This window comes from Lacerta agilis, chromosome 8 (genome assembly GCF_009819535.1).
Source record: "Lacerta agilis isolate rLacAgi1 chromosome 8, rLacAgi1.pri, whole genome shotgun sequence".
NCBI classification, from domain to species: Eukaryota; Metazoa; Chordata; class Lepidosauria; order Squamata; family Lacertidae; genus Lacerta; species Lacerta agilis.
In genome coordinates this window covers 35,330,064-35,354,055 of record NC_046319.1, presented here as the reverse complement: position 1 = coordinate 35,354,055, position 23,992 = coordinate 35,330,064, and the positions used below count along the sequence as shown (strand labels likewise).

The 23,992-nt window shown below is 44.8% G+C and overlaps 1 protein-coding gene across 2 annotated transcripts in view; it reads right to left on the bottom strand.

The window, feature by feature from the left end:
• The window catches only part of CRISPLD2 (cysteine rich secretory protein LCCL domain containing 2), a 47,561-nt gene extending 34,137 nt beyond the window's left edge, over nucleotides 1-13,424 (bottom strand). Inside the window, exon 1 of one of the 2 annotated variants that reach the window (XM_033156891.1) lies at nucleotides 13,201-13,424. The gene's annotated coding sequence lies outside the window, so the exon portion shown is untranslated. The remainder of the gene's footprint in view (nucleotides 1-13,200) is intronic. The other variant, XM_033156892.1, reaches the window with a different exon arrangement.
• Between the last annotated feature and the right edge of the window lie 10,568 nt (nucleotides 13,425-23,992).

Below are 23,992 nucleotides of genomic sequence, written 5' to 3'. Positions count from 1 at the left end.
CGAAAGCTCATACCAGGAACAAACTCAGTTGGTCTCTAAGGTGCTACTGGAAAGAATTTTTGATTTTGTTTTGACACACTTTTCAGCTAGGCTTTTTACTCAAAGCCATAAAGCCGTCTTGCACAGAGATACTTTCCCTGCTAGAATTTTCAACTTTCCAGGCTCCTGATAAAATATTTTCATTGCCACGCCTGATGTTTAAGCACACATGTTTATGCTTTGATTACATGGTTCTTTTTGTTTGTTTATGCACTATATGATATATAGTGAAATACATCATCATATAACATATATCATATAATCATATATGTACATATAATCATATATAATAACTGAAGTTGGGATGAATGGAACTGTCAATTTCAGTTTCTCATTGTTTCTCACTCTTCCGGTCTTAAATTCAGTTCACATTTCCACAGAAATCTGCATTTTAAAAAACCAACAACCATGGGGCTGCCACTCCTGCTTGCTCTGCCTGCCAACCCCATAAACCCTGCCCTCCCTCTTCACCTGACCAACCCTCCCTGTACACCTCACTCACCCCCTCACCTCTCCCCACACAGCTCACCCCAAACCCCACCCCCCATTTAAAGAAGATGGGAGGCACTCCAGACAGTTACTTGCTAAACCACTGTGTCAAGCACCTCCTTCCCTTCAGCCCAGAGTGGGTGGAGCACTTCCCAGCCTCTCTGTGACTACATGAACTGCAAAATGCGACGATACTCTACCTTTTTGTGTATATAAGGAGAAAAACCCTCATGGAAATTTGTCAGTATCGTAGTGTGATTCCTCCCCCCCTCCCCCCAATGTTCGTATGCATTTCGCCCCAATGGGATGCATTTTTGCCTCTGATTTTCACAAACCTATGCATTTTACAAACACTTCCCCCCAAAATATGCATTTTCGTACACATTGTCTAGTGGAAGAACCACGTCGCAAAACTCACAGAAGTGCAACATTCCAAGTATGGTGTTTGTCATACAGATGCAAAGAAAACCAAATTCCTCTCTGTCCCTAAACTGAAGACAGCCTTGTAAGACACATTAAACATTAAAATCCAAGCATCTGGAGGCTGGCACTTCTGTATAGTTGAGGGAGACTTTAGCAAGAAACACTTCTTTTTTGGCAATTCTAGCTGAAGCAAGAGACAGAGGGGGGGGTGGAGAGGGAGATTGAGATTTTCTTCCCCTGCAGAGGAAATCTCTTTGAAACGAGCTCCCTTTAGAGGGGCCCCTGCCTTCTAAGCTCTGTGCATCTAAAGCATCTTCTCCACCATTCATTCTCTCCCCATCCAACAGTCACTGATAAACCTAAGGCAGCCACCCCCTCTCCTTTCTCAAACTATGTGCCTGTTAGCTTCCTGGACGATGAGTTCACTTTTTTTCAGGGCAAATATTGCCTTAACCTCATTCTCTTTCCAGCATTATTTGGGCCTGTCCTCGTCGCCCAACACCCGCCACTGACACACACACACAACACACTCCTGCAAAAACCCCACTCAAGCAAGAGGCTGGCTTGGTGTGGCTAACCTCAAGCTGTTACTTTTGTAGACAGTCTGACCCACTTCAGGGGAACAATTCCTACTTTCAGAGGCTTCTCCGAGGGGGTTATAAATAGATGCTCTTCTGTAAAGCGTCCACAATGTGGCCTTTTAGCCTGGCCCATTGCTCAACGCGGACAGCTTTTTAGGTAGGGAAGCAGACGGTTACCATAAGCCGCGTCGTCACCACCCCCACCCACCCACCCACCCCGTCAGACCTCGCAGGCCGTCTTGACTCTTTGCTCGCTTGCTCTCTCTGCAGTAAAGTTACAGAGGGAGCAATGTGCCAGTCTGATGTAATGTTTGTTGGCACACACACACACACACACACGGCACCAAACTAGCTGCTTTATGTAGGCAAATCGGCACACTGAGGACGGAGAGCCTGCAGGATGGGACCCCTCAGCCAATTTTCTTTAAATCCTTCCAGCAGCTAGATCTTACCATGTTAACAGACAGGGTATTGTCCTTGCAATCATTCACACCATACATTTGAAGCACATTTAAAACCACTTTAAACAGTCATGGCTTCCCCCACCCCACCCCCCCAAAAATATATTTTTATTAAGGGTGCTGAGAGGTAAAGGTAAAGGGACCCCTGACCATCAGGTCCAGTCGTGTCCGACTCTGAGGTTGCGGCACTCATCTCGCTCTATAGGCCGAGGGAGCCGGCATTTGTCTGCAGACAGCTTCCGGGTCATGTGGCCAGCATGACAAAGCCGCTTCTGGCAAACCAGAGCAGCACATGGAAATGCAGTTTACCTTCCCGCTGGAGCAGTCCCTATTTACCTACTTGCACTTTGACGTGCTTTCGAACTGCTAGGTGGGCAGGAGCTGGGACCGAGCAACAGGAGCTCACCCCGTGGCAGGGATTCAAACTGCCGACCTTCTGATCGGCAAGCCCTAGGCTCTGTGGTTTAACCCACAGCGCCACCTGGGTCTCTCGCTGAGAGCTGTTAGGAGACTCCTATTCCCATCCCAGAGCTGCAGTTCCCAGAGTGAATTAACAGTCAATCCTTCTTCCCAGGGAACTCTGGGAACTGCAGCTCTGGGAAGAGAACAGGGAGGCTCTGAACAGCAAAATACAGTAACCATAATTATTTGGGGAAAGTCATGACTGTTTAAAGTAGATCCATATTTGTATAAATATGTGGTGTGAATGTGACCGCTGTCTCTTTGTTCCCAGGGGTATTATTCATCTCTGAATGGAAAATACCAGATCATGCCTCTGTGGTAGAGCAACTAGTTTGCATGCAACTAGTTTGCATGGAACACTGGGAATGTTCCCCAATTGAAACCCTGGATAGCTGCTGTCAGTCAGTGCACACAATGCTGACAGCTTCCTGTGTTCCTTTACACCCACCAAAAATCATTTCCTGCCATCTACCAGATTTAGGGACCCAGTGCAGTTAATTTTGGGGGACAGGTGTCAAAGACAAGTGGCGGAACACACATTTTGCATTATTGAGGTTGCAGGAGATGCCTTATACCAGGTCGGACTATTTGCCCATCCAGTTCATTATTGTCTGCTCTGCCAGCAGCTCTCCGGGGTCTTAGAAAGAATTCTACCCTATCACCTGGCTAAATTATCCCCTTCCAATTGTAAATTCCAGGGGTTGAAGCTGTGGCTTTCCGCATTCAAGGCTGGTGCTCTTCTATTGAGCTTTGTTTTTCCCACCCCCTCAAAAAAGGTATACAGTTCACTTTTAACAAAAGCAGCAAACTTGCAGCCCTGCAGATGTTCATGGTCTCCAACAACATCTGGAGGGCTGTAGGTCCCCAAGTTAAGAACTCTCAGCAGAGCTGCTGGGAACCATCTCACTGTCTAAGACCTAGGATAGCTGTTTTAGAGCGAGCAGCTCTCCACGTGATGACAACCACCACGTGGACCAATTTAAAGCAGCCTCCAGATGGCAACCATCATGTGTCAGAACCAGCTCTCAGAGGGATTATGAAAAGAATATGCTGAGACAATCCTCTCTCCGCTTGAGAGTGCTGAGTGACTTGCAGTGTGCTGCGTGAGTAATTTACAAGATGCAGAAAGTGCTTCCCTAAAAGGAGGAGCCGGTTCAAGACTGATAAAAATCTGTGGAAGAAGAGAGGTAAACACTGGCCAAAGAGACTGTCCAAAATGTCCACAAGTTCTCTTTCCCCTCTCAAGTCATCCAGTATCCTGTCACTGACAGTGGCCAGAACCAAGAATTTCAGCAGCGACGTGATTTAAAATGAAATAATGAAATTACGCGCCAAGCAAGCATTGACTCGTCGGCCAGCCTCACATTCCTTGACATTCTCCAGAATCCAAAGGCTAAGAGGATCAACCTAAGGTTGTGGAATGGAATCTGGTTCAAGAAGAGAGATCCCAAACTTCCTCTGCTGAGCCGAGATCAGGCATAGGCAAACTCAGCCCTCCAGATGTTTTGGGACTACAACTCCCATCATCCCTAGCTAACAGGACCAGTGGTCAGGGATGATGGGAATTGTAGTCCCAAAACATCTGGAGGGCAGTTTGCCTGTGCCTGGCCTAGATCCTGCTTCTGAGCAACTTCAGCCTCCTGACCAGCTTTTAACTCTCCAAAAGCACAGCGGCATGAACAAAATCAATATCCCTCTGCTCCAGCTCTGCTGTATGGAATCCCTATTGTTCAGAGGCAGTATCAGTCTGAACACCTGTTGCCAAAGACAGCAACAGCAAGAGATGTCCATTGCATTCATGCCCTGCTAGTGGGTTTCCCAAAGACATCTAATTGGCCACAGTGGAAAGCAAGATGCTGGACTGGATAGGCCAGCACAGCGCACCTTTTATATTGCTTGCTGGATCAGACCACAACCTTCTCTCAAGTCCAGCACTCCGCCACCAAAAAGGAATAGGGAGACCTGAGCCTGAATCCCTCTTTGGCCATATAACTCACTCCATGACCTGTGCAGGTCCCTATCTCTTAGGCTAACCTTCCTCACCAGGTTATTGCAGAGATTTTTAATATATATATATATATACGAGTGGAGTAGGCACAGCCTTAAATGTTGTTTGGCCTCCCTTTTGCAGCAGACTTCAATTTGACAGGCCTGAACTTACTTGAAACTGCAGTTCTGGACTTCCGGCGGCGACGCCATTCCGGGTGGTCGTGGGCTGCTTCAGCTGCGAAGTGCCCAGTCCATCCCGGGGGTTGGAGCCCCGCTACCGCAAAGCGGGGCTCCGATGGGGTGCGGGAAGAGCGTCCCGCACCCTGGGCTCCCCGGCTGTGCCCGTTGTGGCTCCGAACCCTTCCCTCGCTTCCCCTGTAAAGGGGGAGTGGGGGTGAAGGGACTACGGAGCCGGGCTATAGGGGACATGCCCCAACCGGGATGTAAATGTGGCGACAAATCCCGAAATGTGATGTATGGATTTGAAGAACCCGGTGGTTGTGAGTACTTGATTGGACTAGTTATTATGCTTTTTAGACGACCCGGGGGAAGGAGAAAGGCAGCCTGCCTCCCTCCCTTCGGATGAAAAAAGCTAACCAGTCTGAGTGACCGCTGCTACAGAACTGGTTATAAAGTATCTGAACTTTGATGAGTGAGACTGTTACAATTTCCCTTTGGGGAGTAAATTTGCGAAAGATATCTCCGTTGGAAGTGTCGGTCTTTGCACTCTGGCCTCAAGAAAAATGGCGATGAAAAGTTTAAACCGAGGCGAAAAACAACTCCCACAAAAGGAAGAACATAGAGACAGGAACTGCAATTTGACACTCACTCACTCCCCCTCCTCCACTATGTTGAACTTTGTTTTCGAACTTGTTTTGAATTCTGGATGAACAAAGGCTCACTGAGCTGAGACTGGAACTTCTTTATCAGAAAGTGAAAGTCTTGTGTGGGGATTTGAAAAGAAATTTACTACCCACAGAGGAGGCTTTTAAAAGTTTTGACATTCTGGAAGGAAACCTTGGCAAGGAGCTGAGAGGGTTGCTTGAAGGATGGAGAGAAATGACAGGGCTACTCCGGGAAAAGGATTCGTTTTTTGGGGGTGGCAGCCCCAAGACGATGACAAGATTTGTTATATCCAGACCCCGAGGTGTGAGCTCGGGGGCAAGGGACAAAGAATTAAGATATTTACAAGAAGAAGAAGAATGGTTCAAAGAAACGGAGCAGCCGAAAGAAGATGAGTTGGATACCCTGAAGCTCGTTGCAAGGAGTGTTCTGAACTGTGCCTGGATCTGTGGTTATTTGGGAAAAGACGATAACTGGGAATCTGGCTCTGGGGTCACTAGGAGAAAGACAATGGACAGAGGGGGAGTGGGGTGAAGTATTAAGTAAAATGTAAAATGGTTTGCTATGGTATTCTGAAATCAGAGGGTGAAGACCGTTAGTTCTATTTAGCTTTTTTGTTTTTAAATAAGAAAGGAGATATTTAAAGTTTTATGTTACTAGCAGCAGGTTAAAGGATAGAGGAGTAAGTATAGAATTTGACAAGAATAATTCATGAAGATTTATGATGATGTATTAGTATGATGATGTATTACTAGCAAAACTAGTATAAGATGAAATATAGACTAAGTTGAGTAAGATGATTGCTGTATTTTATATATATAACTGTGTTTAACTTTTAGAAGAAGTGGTTAAAAAATAGATTAAGGATATAAACCGAAGGTGAAAAGGCAGGGGAAGTCAATGGTCAAGATTTAGAAATAGAAATTTTTTTTATAGGAAAGATTTAAATAAGAAAACTTGGCAATGTTTGTATTTGTTTTATGAGTGTATTTGTTTTGTATTTGTATAAATGTAGGTGTGGGTGTGGGTATATGTTGTTACAAGAAAAAACGTCAATAAATTCTTATTAAAAAAAAAAAAGAAACTGCAGTTCTGAATTTTGTACCCCTTTGAATTTTGCAATGCAGTTTGCACATTTTTTAAAAAAAATCCATGTTTTATAGTTCAGATGCATTTCAAGCTAGTGTTTTATGGGAAAACTGCACTGGAAAACATTGGAAAATGTGCATTTGAAGGAAATGCGTACAAACAGTGTGTCCAATTTAAATGCAATCTTTTCATGCATTCTTTCAAAGAAATCTGCACAAAACCAGATAGAAGAGATCAAGGCAGGACGCCAGGAGAAATGAAATGGGGTGAGCTTAGGCTGACCCATCCATCCCTGCTTGGTGGACCCTATGAATGCTGCCCAGAGCAACCTGGAGGAAGAGCATCATAAACCTAGCCAATGCTATCCAGCGCTGCATGGGCGACACTCCACTTGCCCAGTGGGATTTCCTGTTCCCCTTCACTTCATGCACACAAACCCACCCACCCCCCAAAAAACTGCTTCAAAGGGTTCTCCAACCATCTGGAGAAAATTTTGAGGGTGTATGGTGGTGGGACTGTGGGGGAGAAGAGAGGGGGGAAATCCCATTGCTCTAGTGGAAGTCTTCCATGCAAGCAGAAAGGCAACACTGGATGCAGCCCCATATAAATACGTTCAGAGAGAAAAGTCCTGATGTGGGGACAGGCAAACGCTTTAATTACTCTCTCCACCTTATCCCATCTCCTGACCTCGAAGGGAACTGTCTGCTCTTTATGCAGCTTAAGCTAACAGCACTGTCTAGCGTTGGCCTCCAGCTGGGAGCTTGGCCGCTGCTCTTCTGTCTTGTGATAAAGGGGAGCAGAAGCAGAGTTCTCTCCCAGCTTATGATTTCCAAGGCGCCCCTGTGCAGGGAAGCAGAGGAATGGCCCGCTATTCACTTTGGAAGACTCGAGATCATTAAGCCACAGCAGGATCCTCTTCTCTCTCTCTCTCTCTCTCTCTGGCTCAATCAATTATATAGCACAATGGCTAAGCTGTTCATCCCCCATCCTTGAATCTAAGCCATGCCTTTGACTGCCGCATTGGGTCAGGTGCCTGGTGGGTCAGGAAGAGGTTCCCCATTCCTTGTGCTATAGTGGGGGGGGGGGGAGAAGCCTGATAGACCAGAATTCTCAACAGGTGGTGGGTCCATGGACACCACATTCCTCCAAGATTTGCTGTGCTTTCTCACTTGGAGATATTCGTTCTCAAGGGATGCCTCCTTCCAAGATGCCCAACAGCTTGGATGCCTTTAAAGGAGGATCAGACCAATTCATGGAGGATAAGGCTATCAGTGGCTGGGTTCTGCTGCTACTATTGGAGGCAGTATGGCTCTGAATACCAGTCACTGGGAATCACATGCAGGGAGAACACTGATGCCACTCATGACCTGCCTGTGATATTCCCAGTTGACCGTTATGAGAACAGGAAGCTGGACTAGATGAGCTATTGGCCTGACCCAGCAGGGCTCTTCTAACATTTCTAAGGAGTCTGCATTGGTCTGTCTAGCTCAGTAATGTCCTCACTGACTGACAATGGTGCAACCTGTATTTGCCAGTATGTGGTTGAATCCCACCTAAGAATAGCAACAGCCTGGCAGCATCAGTAGGGTCATGGCCCAGGGTTTCTGCAGCAGGGTCCCTGCCTCCAGCATCCAGTCAGCATGAAATGGGAGCCTTTGGAGCCAAGCTAATTATTTAGGAACACTGAGAACAGAAGATGCTTCCATTTCAAAAGAATGGTGTGCAGCTTCTGTTCCAAACAAGGGAACTTCATGGAAAACGTGCAACTCCAAGAGAAGATATTGGAGTGCTCCAAGTCATTTGCCCATGTATGTGTACAGAAAATAGTAGGTCTAGTTGAACGGCAACACATGGAGGTTCTGCACTGATTGTTGCAAAGCACCCCTAATTATTAATATTGTATAATGATGATAATATTGTTGTGGAATCTTAGAAAGCTGCATAATCTTGGAAGGGTGTGAGTGGACTTGACGGTGACTGTCACAAAGGTATCCTGTGCTTCTGAACTGGCCACTGCACTCCTGGGAACCACGCTTAAATCGGAAACAAAAGCAGAGCAGGAGCAGCATTCGCTGTTGTTGCTGGCATCCATCTGTCTCAGGAGACAATGGAGTGCAAGAAAGCAAAAGTAGCAGAGTCAGCAAAGAAGGATGGCTCCAAAGGCTAAATACAAAGGTTCTTCCCCTGGGATAAAAGAAGAGTGACATACAAACCAGCTGAGATAGCAAGCAGGGGATCACCAGAAGGATCTTAATAATTGGGTAGGGTATGCCCGGAAGAGGCCCTTTCTCTGGTATATCTGGGCTCCCAATTATTTAGGGCTTTCTATACCACCACCGACCCCTCAAATCAAGCTCTCGTGGGCTCACAGCATTTGAGATGCCTTCCAAAAAGAAAATTGCCCAAACAAAACTGTGTTTGTGTTGGAAGTTTTTGGTATGCGCCTGAAGTTCTTTTGAAAGGATCTTGCTGCCATCTAGGCAGCTGAATAAACTTTGCTTTTGTTTTAAGCAAGAGGGTGGGAGTGGGGCGGAGGAAGGAGGAAACCGTAGGAGCATGGCCTCCTTTTCAATCCGTTGGGCTTAGGCTACGGATGCCGCGTCAACATCTGGGATGGATCAGAAAGCCATGAGTCGGCAGAAAAAATGCCTCCTGGTGCACACCCAGGAGAAGCCTGGTGTGGAAAAAGAATCTGGAGGGATGGAACAAAAGGGAAAACTTTGCTATGATCAGCTGAAGTAATATTTGATCTGGGAACAAAAGCAGAGTCACCCCACATCCCTGGCTTGAGGCAGGATTGGCCAACCGATTCCAATTAAAGAAGCCCCTGTTCTGTCACACTTCTTGCACAGAGTCTCATCAGCTCAGATTCCCAAGAGCAAACTGCCTTCTTAGAAAATAAGGCATGGTGGATCTGTGCATGAGCACAGCATTCAACAGGTGAAGCTATCACATGGATGCTTGGCCAGATGCTAAGCTCAGAGCATCATTTTGTGTTTTTGCAAAGAGATTTCAATCTACTGTATGTTGTACATAGAACCCTGAGGGCTGGGATTTGGAGAAAGGACTATAGCTCAGTGGTAGAGCACTTGCTTTGCATGCAGAAGGTCCCAGGTTTAATCACCAATGGCATCTCCAGGTAGGGTCAGGAGAGACTCCCGTCTGAAACCTGGGAGAGCCACTGCCAGTCAGTGTTGACAACACTGAGCTAGATGGACCAATCACCTAACTTAGTATAAGGCAGCTTCTTGTGTCTCTGTGTCTGTATTTTATTGGGGGAGGGAATGTAGATGTTCTGCCTGCTCTTTGAGGAGGGGTTTCTCTGCATTGTCAGTTTGTCTTCTGTGAAATGGGTACATTGACAGATTCTGAAATGTGCCCCCAATCTCCCTCCAGAAAGGTTGGGGACCCCTGTCTTCATATTACAGATCTGTTTAAAAACTTGATATGTATTTGAACTGTGCAGCTCAATAAACAAATAATGGTTAATTCTCAACCGGGAGATGGGATTAATCCTTCCAGCTGCCACAGCAGCCCATGCTGAACTCACATTCTCAGCACACAGATTTGTCCCATGTTGAAATCAGCCCATAGGATCTAATAATCCCTTTAAAAATGACATTTATAGCCCACTTAGCTTATAGGCCATAAAAGCCTATTCATTCTGCCCCGGCCAAAATACCGTATTTTTTGCTCCATAAGACGCACTTTTTTCCTCCTAAAAAGTAAGGGGAAATGCCTGTGCGTCTTATGGAGCGAATGGTGGTCCCTGGAACTGAATTGCCCAGGGGCCAAAAGAGGATCATGCTTTTTATTTTACAAAGAGAAAAGGGAGTGTTGAAAGGACCCCGCTCAGCAGCTGATCAGCAAGAGATCGGGAGAGAGATAAGAGTCCTGGCTCCCTTTCAGCCCCGCCCTCCTTTGTTGAATGTGCTGCAGAGGGAGGTTGTTTGTTTCCCCAGGACATGTGACTGGCTGATTAGATTATCTGTCTGGAAACTGTAGAAATGGCTCCCTTTCCTTAAGATTTTTCAGAAATGTGAGTTAAACCTCATAAAAATGGGGCTTTTCCTCTTTGCTTTTCCCCCTTTGCAAAAGGAGCTTTGCTTTTCCCCCTTTGCAAAAAAAACTGCAAAACCTAGCTGATCCTGGGGGGGGGGGAACCCAGGGCTTTTCCCTTTGCAAAAAAAGCTGCAAAACTTTTAGCTGATCCTAAAAAAAGCCTTTTGCCTTTGCAAAAACAGCTGCAAAACTTTTAGCTGATCCTCAAAAAAGCCAGGGCTTTTCCCTTTGCAAAAAAGCTGCAAAACTTTTAGCTGATCCTCAAAAAAAGGGGGGGCTTTTAGAGGAGGAAAACCAGAAAAATATTTTTTCCCCTTGTTTCCTCCTCTAAAAATGAGGTGCGCCCTATGGTCCGGTGCGTTCTATGGAGCGAAAAATACGGTAGTCAACCCTTCTGATTCTTAAGAGTACATAGCAACCCACTAAAGAGCAGACTAGTTAAGGATATTGTTTTCCCTTTTTGCATTTAGCAATTCTTACACCATTAAACAAAATGAACAACATGTTCTCTAGCATCAGCTACGTTCCTGCAAAAATATATTTTAACCAACGAAAGCTGCAATCCTGTACATGTTGTTCCAGGAGTAAGCAAGCCCCACCAAACTGAGTAGGATTTAGACTTGTGTAAACATGCATAGCCCCGGATTAGTACAGAGCAGTCCTATGCATGTCTACTCAGAAGTACCGTTTAATGGAACTTACTCTCAGGTAAGTATTTACAGGATAGCAGCCTAAGTCGTGCGAATCTGCTGAAGACTGCCATCCGCCATGGGTTCCTAATAGAAAGAGCATGATGGAAAATGAGGAGTTTCAGAAGGGCTGAATAGATGGGAGCAAGCCTGTTAGGATGTGCCAGCTTTAGAAAGAATGGTGCTGCTTTAATATAACTTGTAAACAGCTTGCTATTTCACACAAGTAGCAGCTTGTTTAAGGCAGGCAGTGCAGAACTTGTTGGACTTCATCAGCCCCAGCCCAGAAGATTCATAGCTCAGTGGAAAAGCCTCTGCCTTGCATGCAGAAGGTCTCAGGTTCCATCCCCAATGGCATCTCCAGGTAGGGCTGGGAGAGACTTCTGCCTGAAATCCTGGAGAGCTGCTACCAGCCAGTGTAGACATTACTGAGTTAGATGGACCATTGATCTGGCTCAGTGTAAGACTATGTTGCATGATCCTATCATAAAAGAAGCTGGAGTCCAACAACATCTGTGCAGCCACAGGTTCCCCCCATTCCTGATTTTAAAAAAACAAAACCTCATCCAACATCTAGACAGGTAAATACATCAATGCTGAGAACCAGTGTGGTGTATTAGGACCTGGGAGATCTCAGTTCAAATCCTCAGTCATCCAGGAATATTGGTCCAGTCACTGTTTCTCTGCCTAACCTACCTCAGAGGGGTGTTGTGAGGAAGAAATGGGAGAAGGGAAGAACTATATCCACTATCTTAACTCCTGGGAGGAAAGATGGGGCTTAAATGTCAGAATAAATAAATAAAACTATCCAATATTTTCCAATAATTATCTAAATTACTACATCTTGGGTCTATTCGCACTCAAGTCAGCAGTTTTTAAATGAGCTAATGTGGGAAGAAGAGAAAGTAGGTTGCATGCAATAATGGCCCTACTCAGAGTAGACCCATTGAAGTTAATGGGCATGACTAATTTTAGGTGCATTGATTGCAGCCAGTCCACAATCAAGCACAATGTAAATTCTTTAGTCATCTTCACTGAAGCATTTACTAGAAGGCAAAGCATGGAACAAAGGTTATCCATGCATGAGATGAGGAGAGATGAAGATTGCACCAGATGCTCTGCTGTGTTCCATAAAACATTGAGCAAAAATGATCTGGTTCAGGAGACAGCCCTTGTGACACAACGTTGGCTTTTGGACAGGGTTCAAGTCGTAAGTGGACAAATATGAGCCTGTCAGTCACACTCTTTCAGTTTTCATAGAGCTGGCATGGATGGATGTGGATGCATGTGAGCTTCATTTAATAAATAAACTCAGGCACCTTTTCATTAAAAAATAAAAAAAAATACACACAGCTATAAAACAAAGTGGAAATACAGCTTAATTTCAGCTCCATCTAATAATAATAATTGCACTTGTTTGCCACATTCTTTTTTAAAAAAAATTCTCAAAGGGATGTATCTAGAGCCAGTATGGTGCAATGGTTAGAGCATTTGACTTAGACCTGGGAGACCAGGGTTCAAATCTCCACTTAGTCATGAAGCTCAACCTCACAGGGTTGTTGTGGGGGTTAAGTGAGGAAAGGAAGAACCATGTATACCACCTTGAGCTCCTTGGAAGAAAAGGTGGGACATAAATACAATTTTTTTAAAAAAAACACCAAGTCCTCTTTGGAGTAGACCCATTGAAATTAATGGACCCAAGTTATTGGTGTCCATTCATTTCAATGGGCCTAGCTCTAACTTAAGTTGGATGCAATCCAAAGAGCAGGCTGAAAATGCAAGCAAATAAATGCATTACAAAAAAGAAGACACAAAAAATAAAAGCACAGAGCAAAAATGGACAAAACTACCCCATCCCTGTGAGGAAGCAGATGAGGGGAAGGAGTCCGGATTCACTGACTATAAATCTCCAAAGCCCCTGAGACTGATCTCTAAGGATCAGGCTTAGAATTCTCACTTAAAATGCTACTCCCTCTGGATTCTCTAGGGGCACATGAACACCGGTTGTTTTTTAAAAAAATGTTTGTTTGTTTTTTTAAAAAAAAATTAAAAAGGAAGAAAATCGGCACTCACCTTTGCAAAATATGAAGGAGGAGGGGGAAAGAGACCCTCTTTGTTATATTTACTCCTCTGGAACCTGCGGGTGGCGAAGTGAGGCGTCTCTTGTTTCAAGTATTAGGAGAGGCGGACAGGCGAGAAGCGGGAAGAAGAGTGTGTACTCCTTCTCTCTCTCAGGACCTCAGAGCAACTGTGGCAGAGCAGTGTCTGGTCTCTTGCTTTATACCATCCTGTCTTTCCTCCTCCTCCTCCTCCTCCTGCGCCCCCCCTCACTTCCCACCCCTTATGACAAGATACGAGTGAATCATTTCTCTTTCCCTGGAAAATGCGCTTCCTTAGCAGCATCTGAGCCTCTGCAGGAGAGAAGGGGCTTTGCACTGAAGGGGAAGTTCAACAGATTTGACTGAAACAACCTCCACCAAAAAAAAAACAAAAAAAAAAAAAACCCGCCTCTCCTCTCTTCCCATCCCCGCAATCTTCCCTGAACAGAACCTAACGTGTGGAGTTAAAAGGACTGCAATCCCTTCTTCAAAAGTGTTGCACTTGCCCCAACAAACAGCGCCAGGCAAAAGCGTAGACAGGAGCAATCCATTTTGGTAACCAGAGTGAAATGGGCAAGCTGGCGAGACGTCTCCTCCTGTCTGAGAAAGTGGATTGGCGAGATAAGGGGGCGAGGGAGGGACCTTAGACCAGGAGCCAGCGAGCGAGCTCTAGGCTTGTGGTGTTTATTTTGCGCGTGTTTTACTAGAATCCCCAGATCCATCCATCACGCGGACCCTGGTGAAAAAGCGCTCGGAGTGCAGGAAATTGTTTTAAGCAGCAAAACTGGATGTGGGAACTCACAGTTCTGACTTCTCCAGCATTTTTATTTTTATTTTAATCTACTTCTGGCTAGTCCAAACTATCTTCATTCCAGCAGGGCAGTTTTAGGGCGGGAAGAAATTGGGGGACACAAATCCCTGCTGAAAAGCATCCTGAGATCTGCCGGTAGTCAAACTTTATTTTCTGCCGATAGATCCCCGATCTGCCTGCCCCTGCCTTCACTTTCAGAGGAAGACACGGATTGACCTCTTTGGCCGGAGTGGCTGCAGAATTGGCCTCGCGGATCCTCCTTACAACTGCTCCTGGCGTTTCTGCAGGCGCTGCTTCCCTCCGGCTCTGAGATGTTGCTATGGTTGCCCTCTGCTCCGAAACGCGGTTTCCCCACTGCCCAGGCAGGCTGACTGGCGGCGCTACTGAGAATCTCCTTTCCGAAGCTGCGAGAGGCTGACGGGGTGAAGGAGCATAGGAACATGAGAAGCTGCCTTATACCGAACCAGACTATTGGTCCAGCTAGCTCAGATGTTAAATCAATGCACTGGCTGGCAGCAGCTCTCTTTAGGAGGAGACTTTCCCAGCTCTGCCTGCATGGAGATGCTGCGGGGGATTGAACCTGGGACCTTCTGCATGAGATGGAGATGCTCTGCCACTGAGCTGTGGCCCTTCCCATACCTCTTGCCTTTGCAACCTCACTGGTGTAGTTAGCTGAGTTGTAGTAGTCAGCTATTCCATCTGCAGTCAAGGTCACTTCCAAACAATCTGTTTATTGAGCATTTGCTCCAATTGGCTTAGGACATTTCCAGTCTGTCGCTGTTTTTTTGTGTGTGGTTTTTTTTTTTTTTTTTTTGGATGTGATGCAGTCACATGCCAGCAAATTCAGTTTATGCAATTAGAGTTTATTGGGAGGTCTTGCACAGTAAACTGCAGGAAGGGAAATGATGGGGAAATGCATTGCAAAGCATGAATACAAAAACACAAGAAGAGCCTGCTGGATTGGGCCACCTCTGGGAAGCCCACATCAGGATCTGGTCACAACAGCGCTCTGCCCACCTGTGATTCCCAGCAGCTGGTATTCAGAATACTGTCTCTGACAGTGGAAACAGAAGACGGCACTGTTGTCTAAACCACTGAGCTTCTTGGGCTTGCCAATCAGAAGGTTGGTGGTTCGAATCCCTACAACGGGGTGAGCTCCTGTTGCTCCAGCCCAGCTCCTGCCAACCTAGCAGTTCGAAAGCATGCCAAAAGTGCAAGTAGATTATGCAATAAAAATCATTATAAAAAAGTGCAAGTAGATAAATAGGTACTGCTCCAGCAGGAAGGTAAATGCCATTTCCGTGCGCTGCTCAGGCTTTGGTGTTCCGTTGCGACAGAAGAGACTTAGTCATGCTGGCCACATGACCCAGGAAAACTGTCTGTGGACAAATGCTGGCTCCCTCGGCCTGTAAAATGAGATGAGTGCCGGAACCCCAGAGTCGTCTGTGACTGGACTTTACTGTCAGGGGTCCTTTACCTTTACCTTTTATTGCTTTGATGCATTGTTGTCTAACTTTCTCACAAAGAAATCAGAGTAACTGCTCATTAAATAGCCAAAATACAATATAGAATTTCACAAGGCACTGTGGAATGCCTTCCCTATTGCCCATTGTGAAACACCATCCATCTGTTGTTTCAGGTGTCTTATAAATACATTTATTTTTCCACAGGATTTCCCTGTCCTGAATGAGACTAGTTGCTATTATTACTGAAATTCTGTTTTCACCTGTTTTTAAAATACTATTTTAAATGTTTTGCATCTCTCCTTTTACAATACTTGATTGCTTTTTAGATGTATGTTTGTATTCTTCTCAGAGACTTTAAAATAGCAGGCAGTTTAGAAATGCAAAGGAAGGGAGGGAGGTTAATTCCATGCTCTTGTGCAACAAACCTACTCCGACTCCCACCCATTTTTTTGTGTGATCAGGAAAGTGTGGAATAATAATTGCTTGTCACAGCATATCAGCTTCTTACAAACAAATCAGAATATGAATGCTCATTAAATAGCAGATGTAGCCTAAACTTCCTGCAATCTTTGTGCAAACAGATAAGGATGTTTGCTCAATAAATAATCAATGTGGAAGTGATCTGAGTCCTGATTAGGTTGTTGTTGTTTTGCATCAGCCTCTGAGTCTCTTGTCCATTTCTTTCAGAGTATCTGGGCATGCTGCAGAATGCAGTGCCAGTGAGACCACAACCCACATTCTTTTCCAACACGGATACCTACCTGTAACTTCCAGAAACATGTAAGTGTCATAAGCCATGAAAGGAGCGTATGATGCAAAAGGTAATCAGAAAACGCCTGAGCCCAAGAAGTTGGCATGTTCATATACCCTGTTTCCAAAGAGGCAGCTTCCTGTACCACGAAGAACATTAGGGGGAGCTCTGATGCTATCTATACTCAAGAGCTGTCCCATTTGAGGGGGGAAAACGATATTTATTATTACTTTATCAAAAAGGATTGATTGTTTCACCATCATTCATATTCCAAGACAGTATGTCTAGAAAAAGATTGTGAGACTACACATTGAAATTGTTTGTTTGTTTGTTTGTTTTAAGCAGCTTGGCTAATCCAGAGTACTTTTATTAGGACCAAACAAAAGGTCAAGAAATAGTGAGCAAGCTTTCATGATTTCCAGGACAAACGATGAAGCATTCCAGAGAACAGGATGCTGGACTAAACGGGCCATTGGTCTGATGCAGCAGCCCCTTTCTGTGTTCTTATGAAGAACTCGCAAGGTGGCTCACTATTTTGGAGACATGTAGGAACAACTCATAATAAATATCTTTTGCAGTCGTGGATTTTGGACCTTCAAAAAGTGTACTAGACTGGTCAAGAATGGAAGAAGACCCCTGTTGGATCAGAGAGAATGGTTCATCTATCTCAATCTTTGGCCCTCCTTGCTGGGGCTGATAGAAGCAGCAATATCTGGAAGGCCAAAGGTTCCCCACAACCCATCCAGTCTGGCAACCTGCTTCCTGCCGTGGTTAACCATTGCCTCCACAATCAGCATATGACAGCCATCACTCCTTCGTGCTGTTATTCTCCAACAACTGGTATTCAGTAATACATTGCCTCTAGCCGTGGAAGTTCCATTAGGGATCGTCATGACTAATGGTCATCTGCAGATGTCTTCTCCATGAATTTGTCTTTGATACCCCTTTGATACCATTCTAAATTACGGGCTATCACAACTCTTGGCAGCAAATTCTTTAAATCAACTACCGGTATATGTTCTATGACGAAGAGAAGAGATGGGCAGAAGGGAGACTGGAAACTACTAGTAGATCTCTGGATGATTTGCAGTAGATTAGCAGAGGTGTCAGACTCCCAGTTGTCTACCAAAAGCAACAACTGATCTTCCAATGTCATATATTATCATATATCTGCCAGAGGTGTCACAAAAGTCTCAGCATTTCCTGTCGCAGGTTCCATGCTGTGGAACAGACTTGCAGCAGAGATTCAGGAGGCACCCTTGCTTTTGACTTTTAGGTTTCTTTGGAATACATTTTTACGCTGACATGTCTTTGTAGCAGTTTAATTGTTAATTTTTTAGCAGTCACTCTAATGCTTCTCTGTATCATTTTTAAAAGTGCTTTATATTTTAGGGTTATACACCACTCTGATATTTTATGATATGGTGGTACAGATACACTTTAATAAACAAGCCAATCACTGCCCTTCTGTATTCTAAATAGGACAAATTTGCTACAGGAAAAAAATCAATAGACACAAATCTGCCATCAGAAATGGGAATATCCAAAAACCTGTGGGAGATCATTGCATCCTCCCAGGACAATCTATTGGACATTAAAGTGGTCATGCTGGAACAAAGGGACTTCACAGGAAGGCTGAAACATAAAATGAGTGCGTTACATTTCACTAACATGTGTCTATCACTTCTGGATTGAACTGGGACAATGGATTTTCATCACAAAGCAGGAGTTAATTGACTCACCAATGCCAGGATGTCTGTGCTTTTTTACAATGGTCACAGGGTTAATAATGTAATTATCACTGTTTGCACTTGTTCCTTACGACCTCACAGTTTTCAGTTCAGCTGTGTGGGTCTGTTCTTGCAACTGAAGATTATATCATGCATTCTATGGAGTCTACAGAAGCTCATGCTAAGCTTTAAGGTTCTTACTTCATTGTTTTCACCACAATAAACTTACCTGACCGCCCCTCCGGAAACATATATTTTCTGAGCATTTTGCTTTGTGCATAAGGTCTCGCTTCAGATACTTTTCATGGGATAAATAGGGAAGGTGAGCAGCAGCACACAGGCTAAACCAGGGGTAGACAACCTAAGGCCCATGGGCCGGATGTGGCCCAATCACCTTCTCTTTTTTAAAAAAATTAATTTTTATTCATTTTATCATATATAAGAAAACAAACGCACAACAACAAAAGAAAAACATAACATAAACAATTAAACACTACAATGAAATATACTATTTTTATCTAATTTTCATAACATCTTAATGGGACTTCCTCTGGTCTTCCCTTCCTGGTTTCCAATTTAACTCCTATTTTAAGTAAATTCATCTTCATATTTAATTTTCCTACCTCTTATTACCCATTTAATCATTTATTCATTTTATAACCCATTTTTGCATATTATCTTATATATCATATTTAATTTACTCCGTGCTATTTACCTTTTCTTCTTCTTTTATCTACTATTACTAATAATTCCAGGAACCCCTAGGTATATCCTCTGAATTTCTTATCTTAAACCTTAAAATAATATATTCATTAACTTTTATAATTTTTCCAATTTTCCAGCTCCCCCTCCCAGTCTCGCAATATCACTGTCAATTCAGCAAATTCATGCGGCCCAATCACCACCTCAATCCGGCCCATGGACAGTCCAGGAATCAGCGTGTTTTCACATGAGTAGAATGTGTGCTTTTATTTAAAATGCTTCTCTGGGTTATTTGTGGGGCATAGGAATTTGTTCATTATTATTATTTTCCAAAATATAGTCGAGCCCACCACATGGTCTGAGGGACGGTGGACTGGCCCACAGCTGAAAAAGGTTGCTGACCCCTGGGCTAAACTGATTGCCAAAGCCATATCCACCACTGAAGGGGAAGGGCTCAGAAGGTCCCAGTTTCAATCCCCAAAGGCATCTCCAAGTAGGGTTGCAAAGAGACCCCTGATTGAATTCCTGGAGAGCCACTGCCAGTCAGTGTAGACAATACTGGCCTAGATGGGCCTGACTTGGTATAAGGCAGCTGCCTATGTTCCTAAGTTCCACTGCTGAGCTGTAATGGAAAAATTGTGGAGAGGAGAGGTTAAAAGCTCCCAACCCAACCCAATGACCCCCCACCCCACTGATCACCCACCCTTCCATGTTTTGCAAGTGGTTGGGGATGACAGGTCATTAGCGGGGAGGGGGGGAACTTGCTACCGTATATACCCGAATATAAGCCGACCCGAATATAAACCGAGGCACCTAATTTTCCCACAAAAACCTGGGAAAGCTTATTGACTCGAGTATAAGCCGGTTCACCTTTGCCGCTGTGGAGGAGGAGGAGGAACGAGCAGCCTGAAAGCAGCCCTTTGGGCTGCTCCTTCCTCTTCCTCCTTTGGCAAGTTTGCATTTATGCGAGCAGTTCAGGAATGGAACAAGCTGCCTGGGGAGAGTAAAGAACCGCTGTTCTTGTATGCTTCTTAAGGAATGGTTGACTGGGGAGAGCAGGTGGCAGCACAAGCGGAGAGAAAGGGCTTCTTCCCCGCCGCCCCCACCGCCCGCCTCACTCAAGTATAAGCCGAGGGCAGCTTTTTCAGCACAAAAAATGTGCTGAAAAACTAGGCTTATACTCAAGTATATATGGTATATTACTTTGCTGTGCAGTGAGTAAAGGAACCCCCTTTTCCAATGTGCAATGTGGAAATATTAAGCAAGTTCCAAGACTGAAGGTCAGGTCTCCTGAATGTGAGCCACTGAACCACTAAAGAGTTCTGTTGATTCCAAAAAGCATTCAATGGATTTCTTTACCAAAAAAGCTGAGTCAGAAGATGGTTGGCCAAAAAGAGAACTAAGGTGTTTTTCGTTTTTGTTGTTTTTTTTATAAAGGAAAAATAAATCAGTTACTGGCAGACACATAATTAATACGCCATAAATTTTGCTCCCTAATCCACTTTTTGGACAGAGCTCTAAAGCCACACAAAGCTTTGATGTGAGGCCTTAGCAAAAGGGACAAGGTGGAATTTTGGATTAGGAGAGTGTGTACACATCAAGGGAGGCTCCCCCAAAAGAACCAGCTAACAGAACTTTTTAAAACCCAGGAAAGCACACTCTTCAGTAAGAAGAAAATAGGGATGGGGGGGTATTTTCAAGGGCAGCATGTATAATCCAGAGCCATGTGTGCTGTTGCATCCAGTGACAGCCAATGAAGTTGAATGTTGGAAGATTCAGGATGGACAAAAGAAAAGACTTCTTTGTACAGTGCAGTTAAACTATGGAACTCACTGCCACTGGAGACAGTGATGGCCACCAACTTGCATGGCTTTAAAAGAAGATTGGACAAATTCAAGGAGGATAAAGCTATCAATGGCTATTGAATACTAGGTGCTAGGAGTCATAGGTGGCTTAGCTCCTGCTTTTTGAACTTCCAACAGGACGCTGGACTAGTCTGGCAGGCATTTCTTAACCTCTAATGTAAAACATGGCTGCTGAGATGCCGACAGAAATCCACAGCAGCAAGTGCATTGGGTGGGATTTCAGACCTAGGTCACTTTCTCACAGCCTCATCTAGAAAACCACCAGGAGGATCACATCCATGCCATATAATTAAAGCATTACAATACCACTTTAAACAGTCATGTTGTTGTTTAGTCATTTATTCGTGTCCAACTCTTTGTGACCCCATGGACCAGAGCACGCCAGGCACTCCTGTCTAAACAGTCATGGCTACCCCAAAAAATTCAGGTCACTAGTTTGTTAAGAGTGCCGAGACCTCTATTCTCCTCACAGAACTACAACTTCCAGAGTTTCCTGTGAAGATGGATTAACTGTTAAGCCTCCCTGGGAATTGTAGCTCTGGGAGGGAAACAGGGATCTCCAAGCAACTTTTGGCACCTTTTACAAAATTATGGCTCCCAACCAGGGCTGTTTTAAGTGGCATCATACTGCTTTAAAAACGTGGGGTAACTGTGGGCCTAGTGGTTTCATAGACAGGGCTAAGTACTTGGTTCAATCACTGTGATTGTCCAAAGGAGCTCTGCTCATTGTGTTGTTGTTGTTGTTCAGTCGTTCAGTCGTGTCCAACTCTTTGTGACCCCATGGACCAGAGCACACCAGGCACCCCTATCCTCCACTGCCTCCCGCAGTTTGGCCAAACTCATGCCAGTCGCTTCGAGAACACTGTCCAACCATCTCATCCTCTGTCGTCCTCTTCTCCTTGTTCCCTCCATCTTTCCCAACATCAGGGTCTTTTCCAGGGAGTCTTCTCTTCTCATGAGGTGGCCAAAGTACTGGAGCCTCAACTTCAGGATCTGCCCTTCCAGTGAGCACTCAGGGCTGATTTCTTTAAGGATAGATAAGTTTGATCTTTTTGCAGTCCATGGGACTCTCCTCCAGCACCATAATTCAAAAGCATCAATTCTCCGGCGATCAATCTTCTTGTGTACCATACTACAAAGGCCCAACTGGCCTCAGCTAGAAGCCAGACATTTAGTGTTGCAGCTCCCATGCTGTGGAGCTCTTCCAGCGGAGATCTGGCAAGCAGCCACACTTCTGACTTCCAGGAGTCGCCTGCAGACTTTTTTTTTATGCTGACAGGCCTTTGCAGCTATAAAAACGTTGATTAGTCTGTTACTTTAATGATGCCTTTGTTCTGTGTTAATGGCTTTTATATATACCAATTATCGTATACCACCCTGATATTTTCTGAGAGGGTGGTCTATAAATACTTCTATAAAGTATTTATTAAATAAAATAAGTAAGTGTTGAAATTCTTTAAAAAATCATGAATGTGAGATCTGGGTAGTCTTTCCTGCAGAAGATAACCCTGACTACAGGAGTTCATGCTCTAGTGACGTCAAACCTGGACTACTGCAATGCATCTTATATGGGGCTGCCATTTTAAAGTCAAGACACTTCGCATGGTCCAAAATGCCACCATTAGACTATGACAAGGGCTGCTTCTTCCTTTATCCAGAACTCTACATCAGAGTTTATGGGTTGTAAAAGGTATTAGGGGACAGGTAGCACCTCTGGTGAGGGACAGGTTGTGCTCCTTTTGGGGTAGTTTGTCCACCTTCGGTCCCTACCCTACACTCAGTTCTCACCTGTGGCTTCTTGAAGCTGTCAGCATGTGACAGCAGCCACATCCCAGGAAATGGCTTCGACTGGCTAAACTAGGTGAGGGTAGCCAATGGGTCTCAAACCCTCAGTGAGAGAGGGATTTCCCCTGCGTGCAAAGACAAGCTCTATCAGACTGGGCAGATGAGACCAATAGTAGGGCCAACTGTCGAGAAGGCGGTTTCTGCACATGCCATAGAGGGAAATGAGGGGTAGATGGGGCTTGTCAACCTGGGAAAGTAGTCCATCTAGAAGGAAAACTCTGATCCTAAACCTCCACTGCCTTGCCAGCTATACTCATAAGTGAGAAAGGCTTCTGGAGTAAACCCCAAGGAAAAGTCCATACCCGCTGCCTTGTGGGACATCTTCAGAAGGAAGGGCTAAGGAGTAAACCCTACCTGCTTTCCTTTGGACCACATCAGTGAGGCTTGTCGGCTTGTCGTCTGGGCAGCCAATATACACTGTCCAGGCTTGCACCGGAGTGTTCAGTTCGGTGTTGCTAACACAGCAAAAACAATGCGGGAGGCAGCAGTTACGAGTTTCCAGTCTCCATGGGCAAAGCAGGCCTTGTGGTTCTCCAACAGGTTGACTTCACCCCTGGAGGCGCACTTTGTCTCTCAAGACAGACAGGTGCCAACAACACAGGAGACCCACCAAAACTCTTGTCTCTTACCGTTTAAAGCTCTTCAGTGAGCACTGTTTTTACATTCCTGAAAAATATAGCTAAATTCTCTCTACCCTCAATACAAGCGAGAGAGATATGATGCTGAGAGAGGGGAGATCAGAAGCAGGAGGAAATACTGTCTGTCTATATATTTATTAGGAAGTTGTATATTGTAATATTTGAACATGCAACGCTGCATTTTTGTAACATTTGGTATTTTTCTAAGTTGACTGGTGTTTTAGTGTCCCATACATCACTTACGAGATTTAAAAAATATGTATCAAGCACTATAAAAGTGGTCTAAATAATAGTAAGATGGGACACCAACCTCCCTCCCATTCTGGACAGAAGAGGCGCAAAGAGCTCCTCTCTGTGAGCAAACATGGCAATGGTTGGTGCAGGCACCTTTATTCATTGTTGGGGTGGCATGCCAGCACCATTCTGTGGTCCTTTTTCTCTGGTCTTTTAAAGGCAGCAGCCATGTTGTTACGCCACACCACCATCACCACCATTTTGTGCTATGCCACACACAGAGAGAAGCCATTTTATGGTGATCCCTATACAGTACTATGCCCTTTCTCAGAAATAAGGCCCACCTGGAATCTCACCACGGGTGGGGGGAAGCATTCTCATTTGGGGTCTCCATATTACAAAACCCAGACTTTAATAGTCAGTCAAACCAGTTATTCTTGGCCCGAAATCCTGACAGGAACACTGGGAGCTCTCATATACCGAGTCAGGGCATTGGGTCCATCTAGCTCAGTATGGCCTTCGCTGACTGGCTTGTGTTATACAGGGGTCTCCCTGCCAGCCTTTCCTAAACATGCCAGGGATTGAACCTAGGACCTTCTGCATGCAAAGCCTTTCCCTGATACTGAAGAATAACTGTAATACAATACCCTCCCCAACTTTTGCACAGGCAGTCAGTTACAGAGTTCTTTTAAGACAACACACAGTTCGTTCCAAAGCAAAGAAT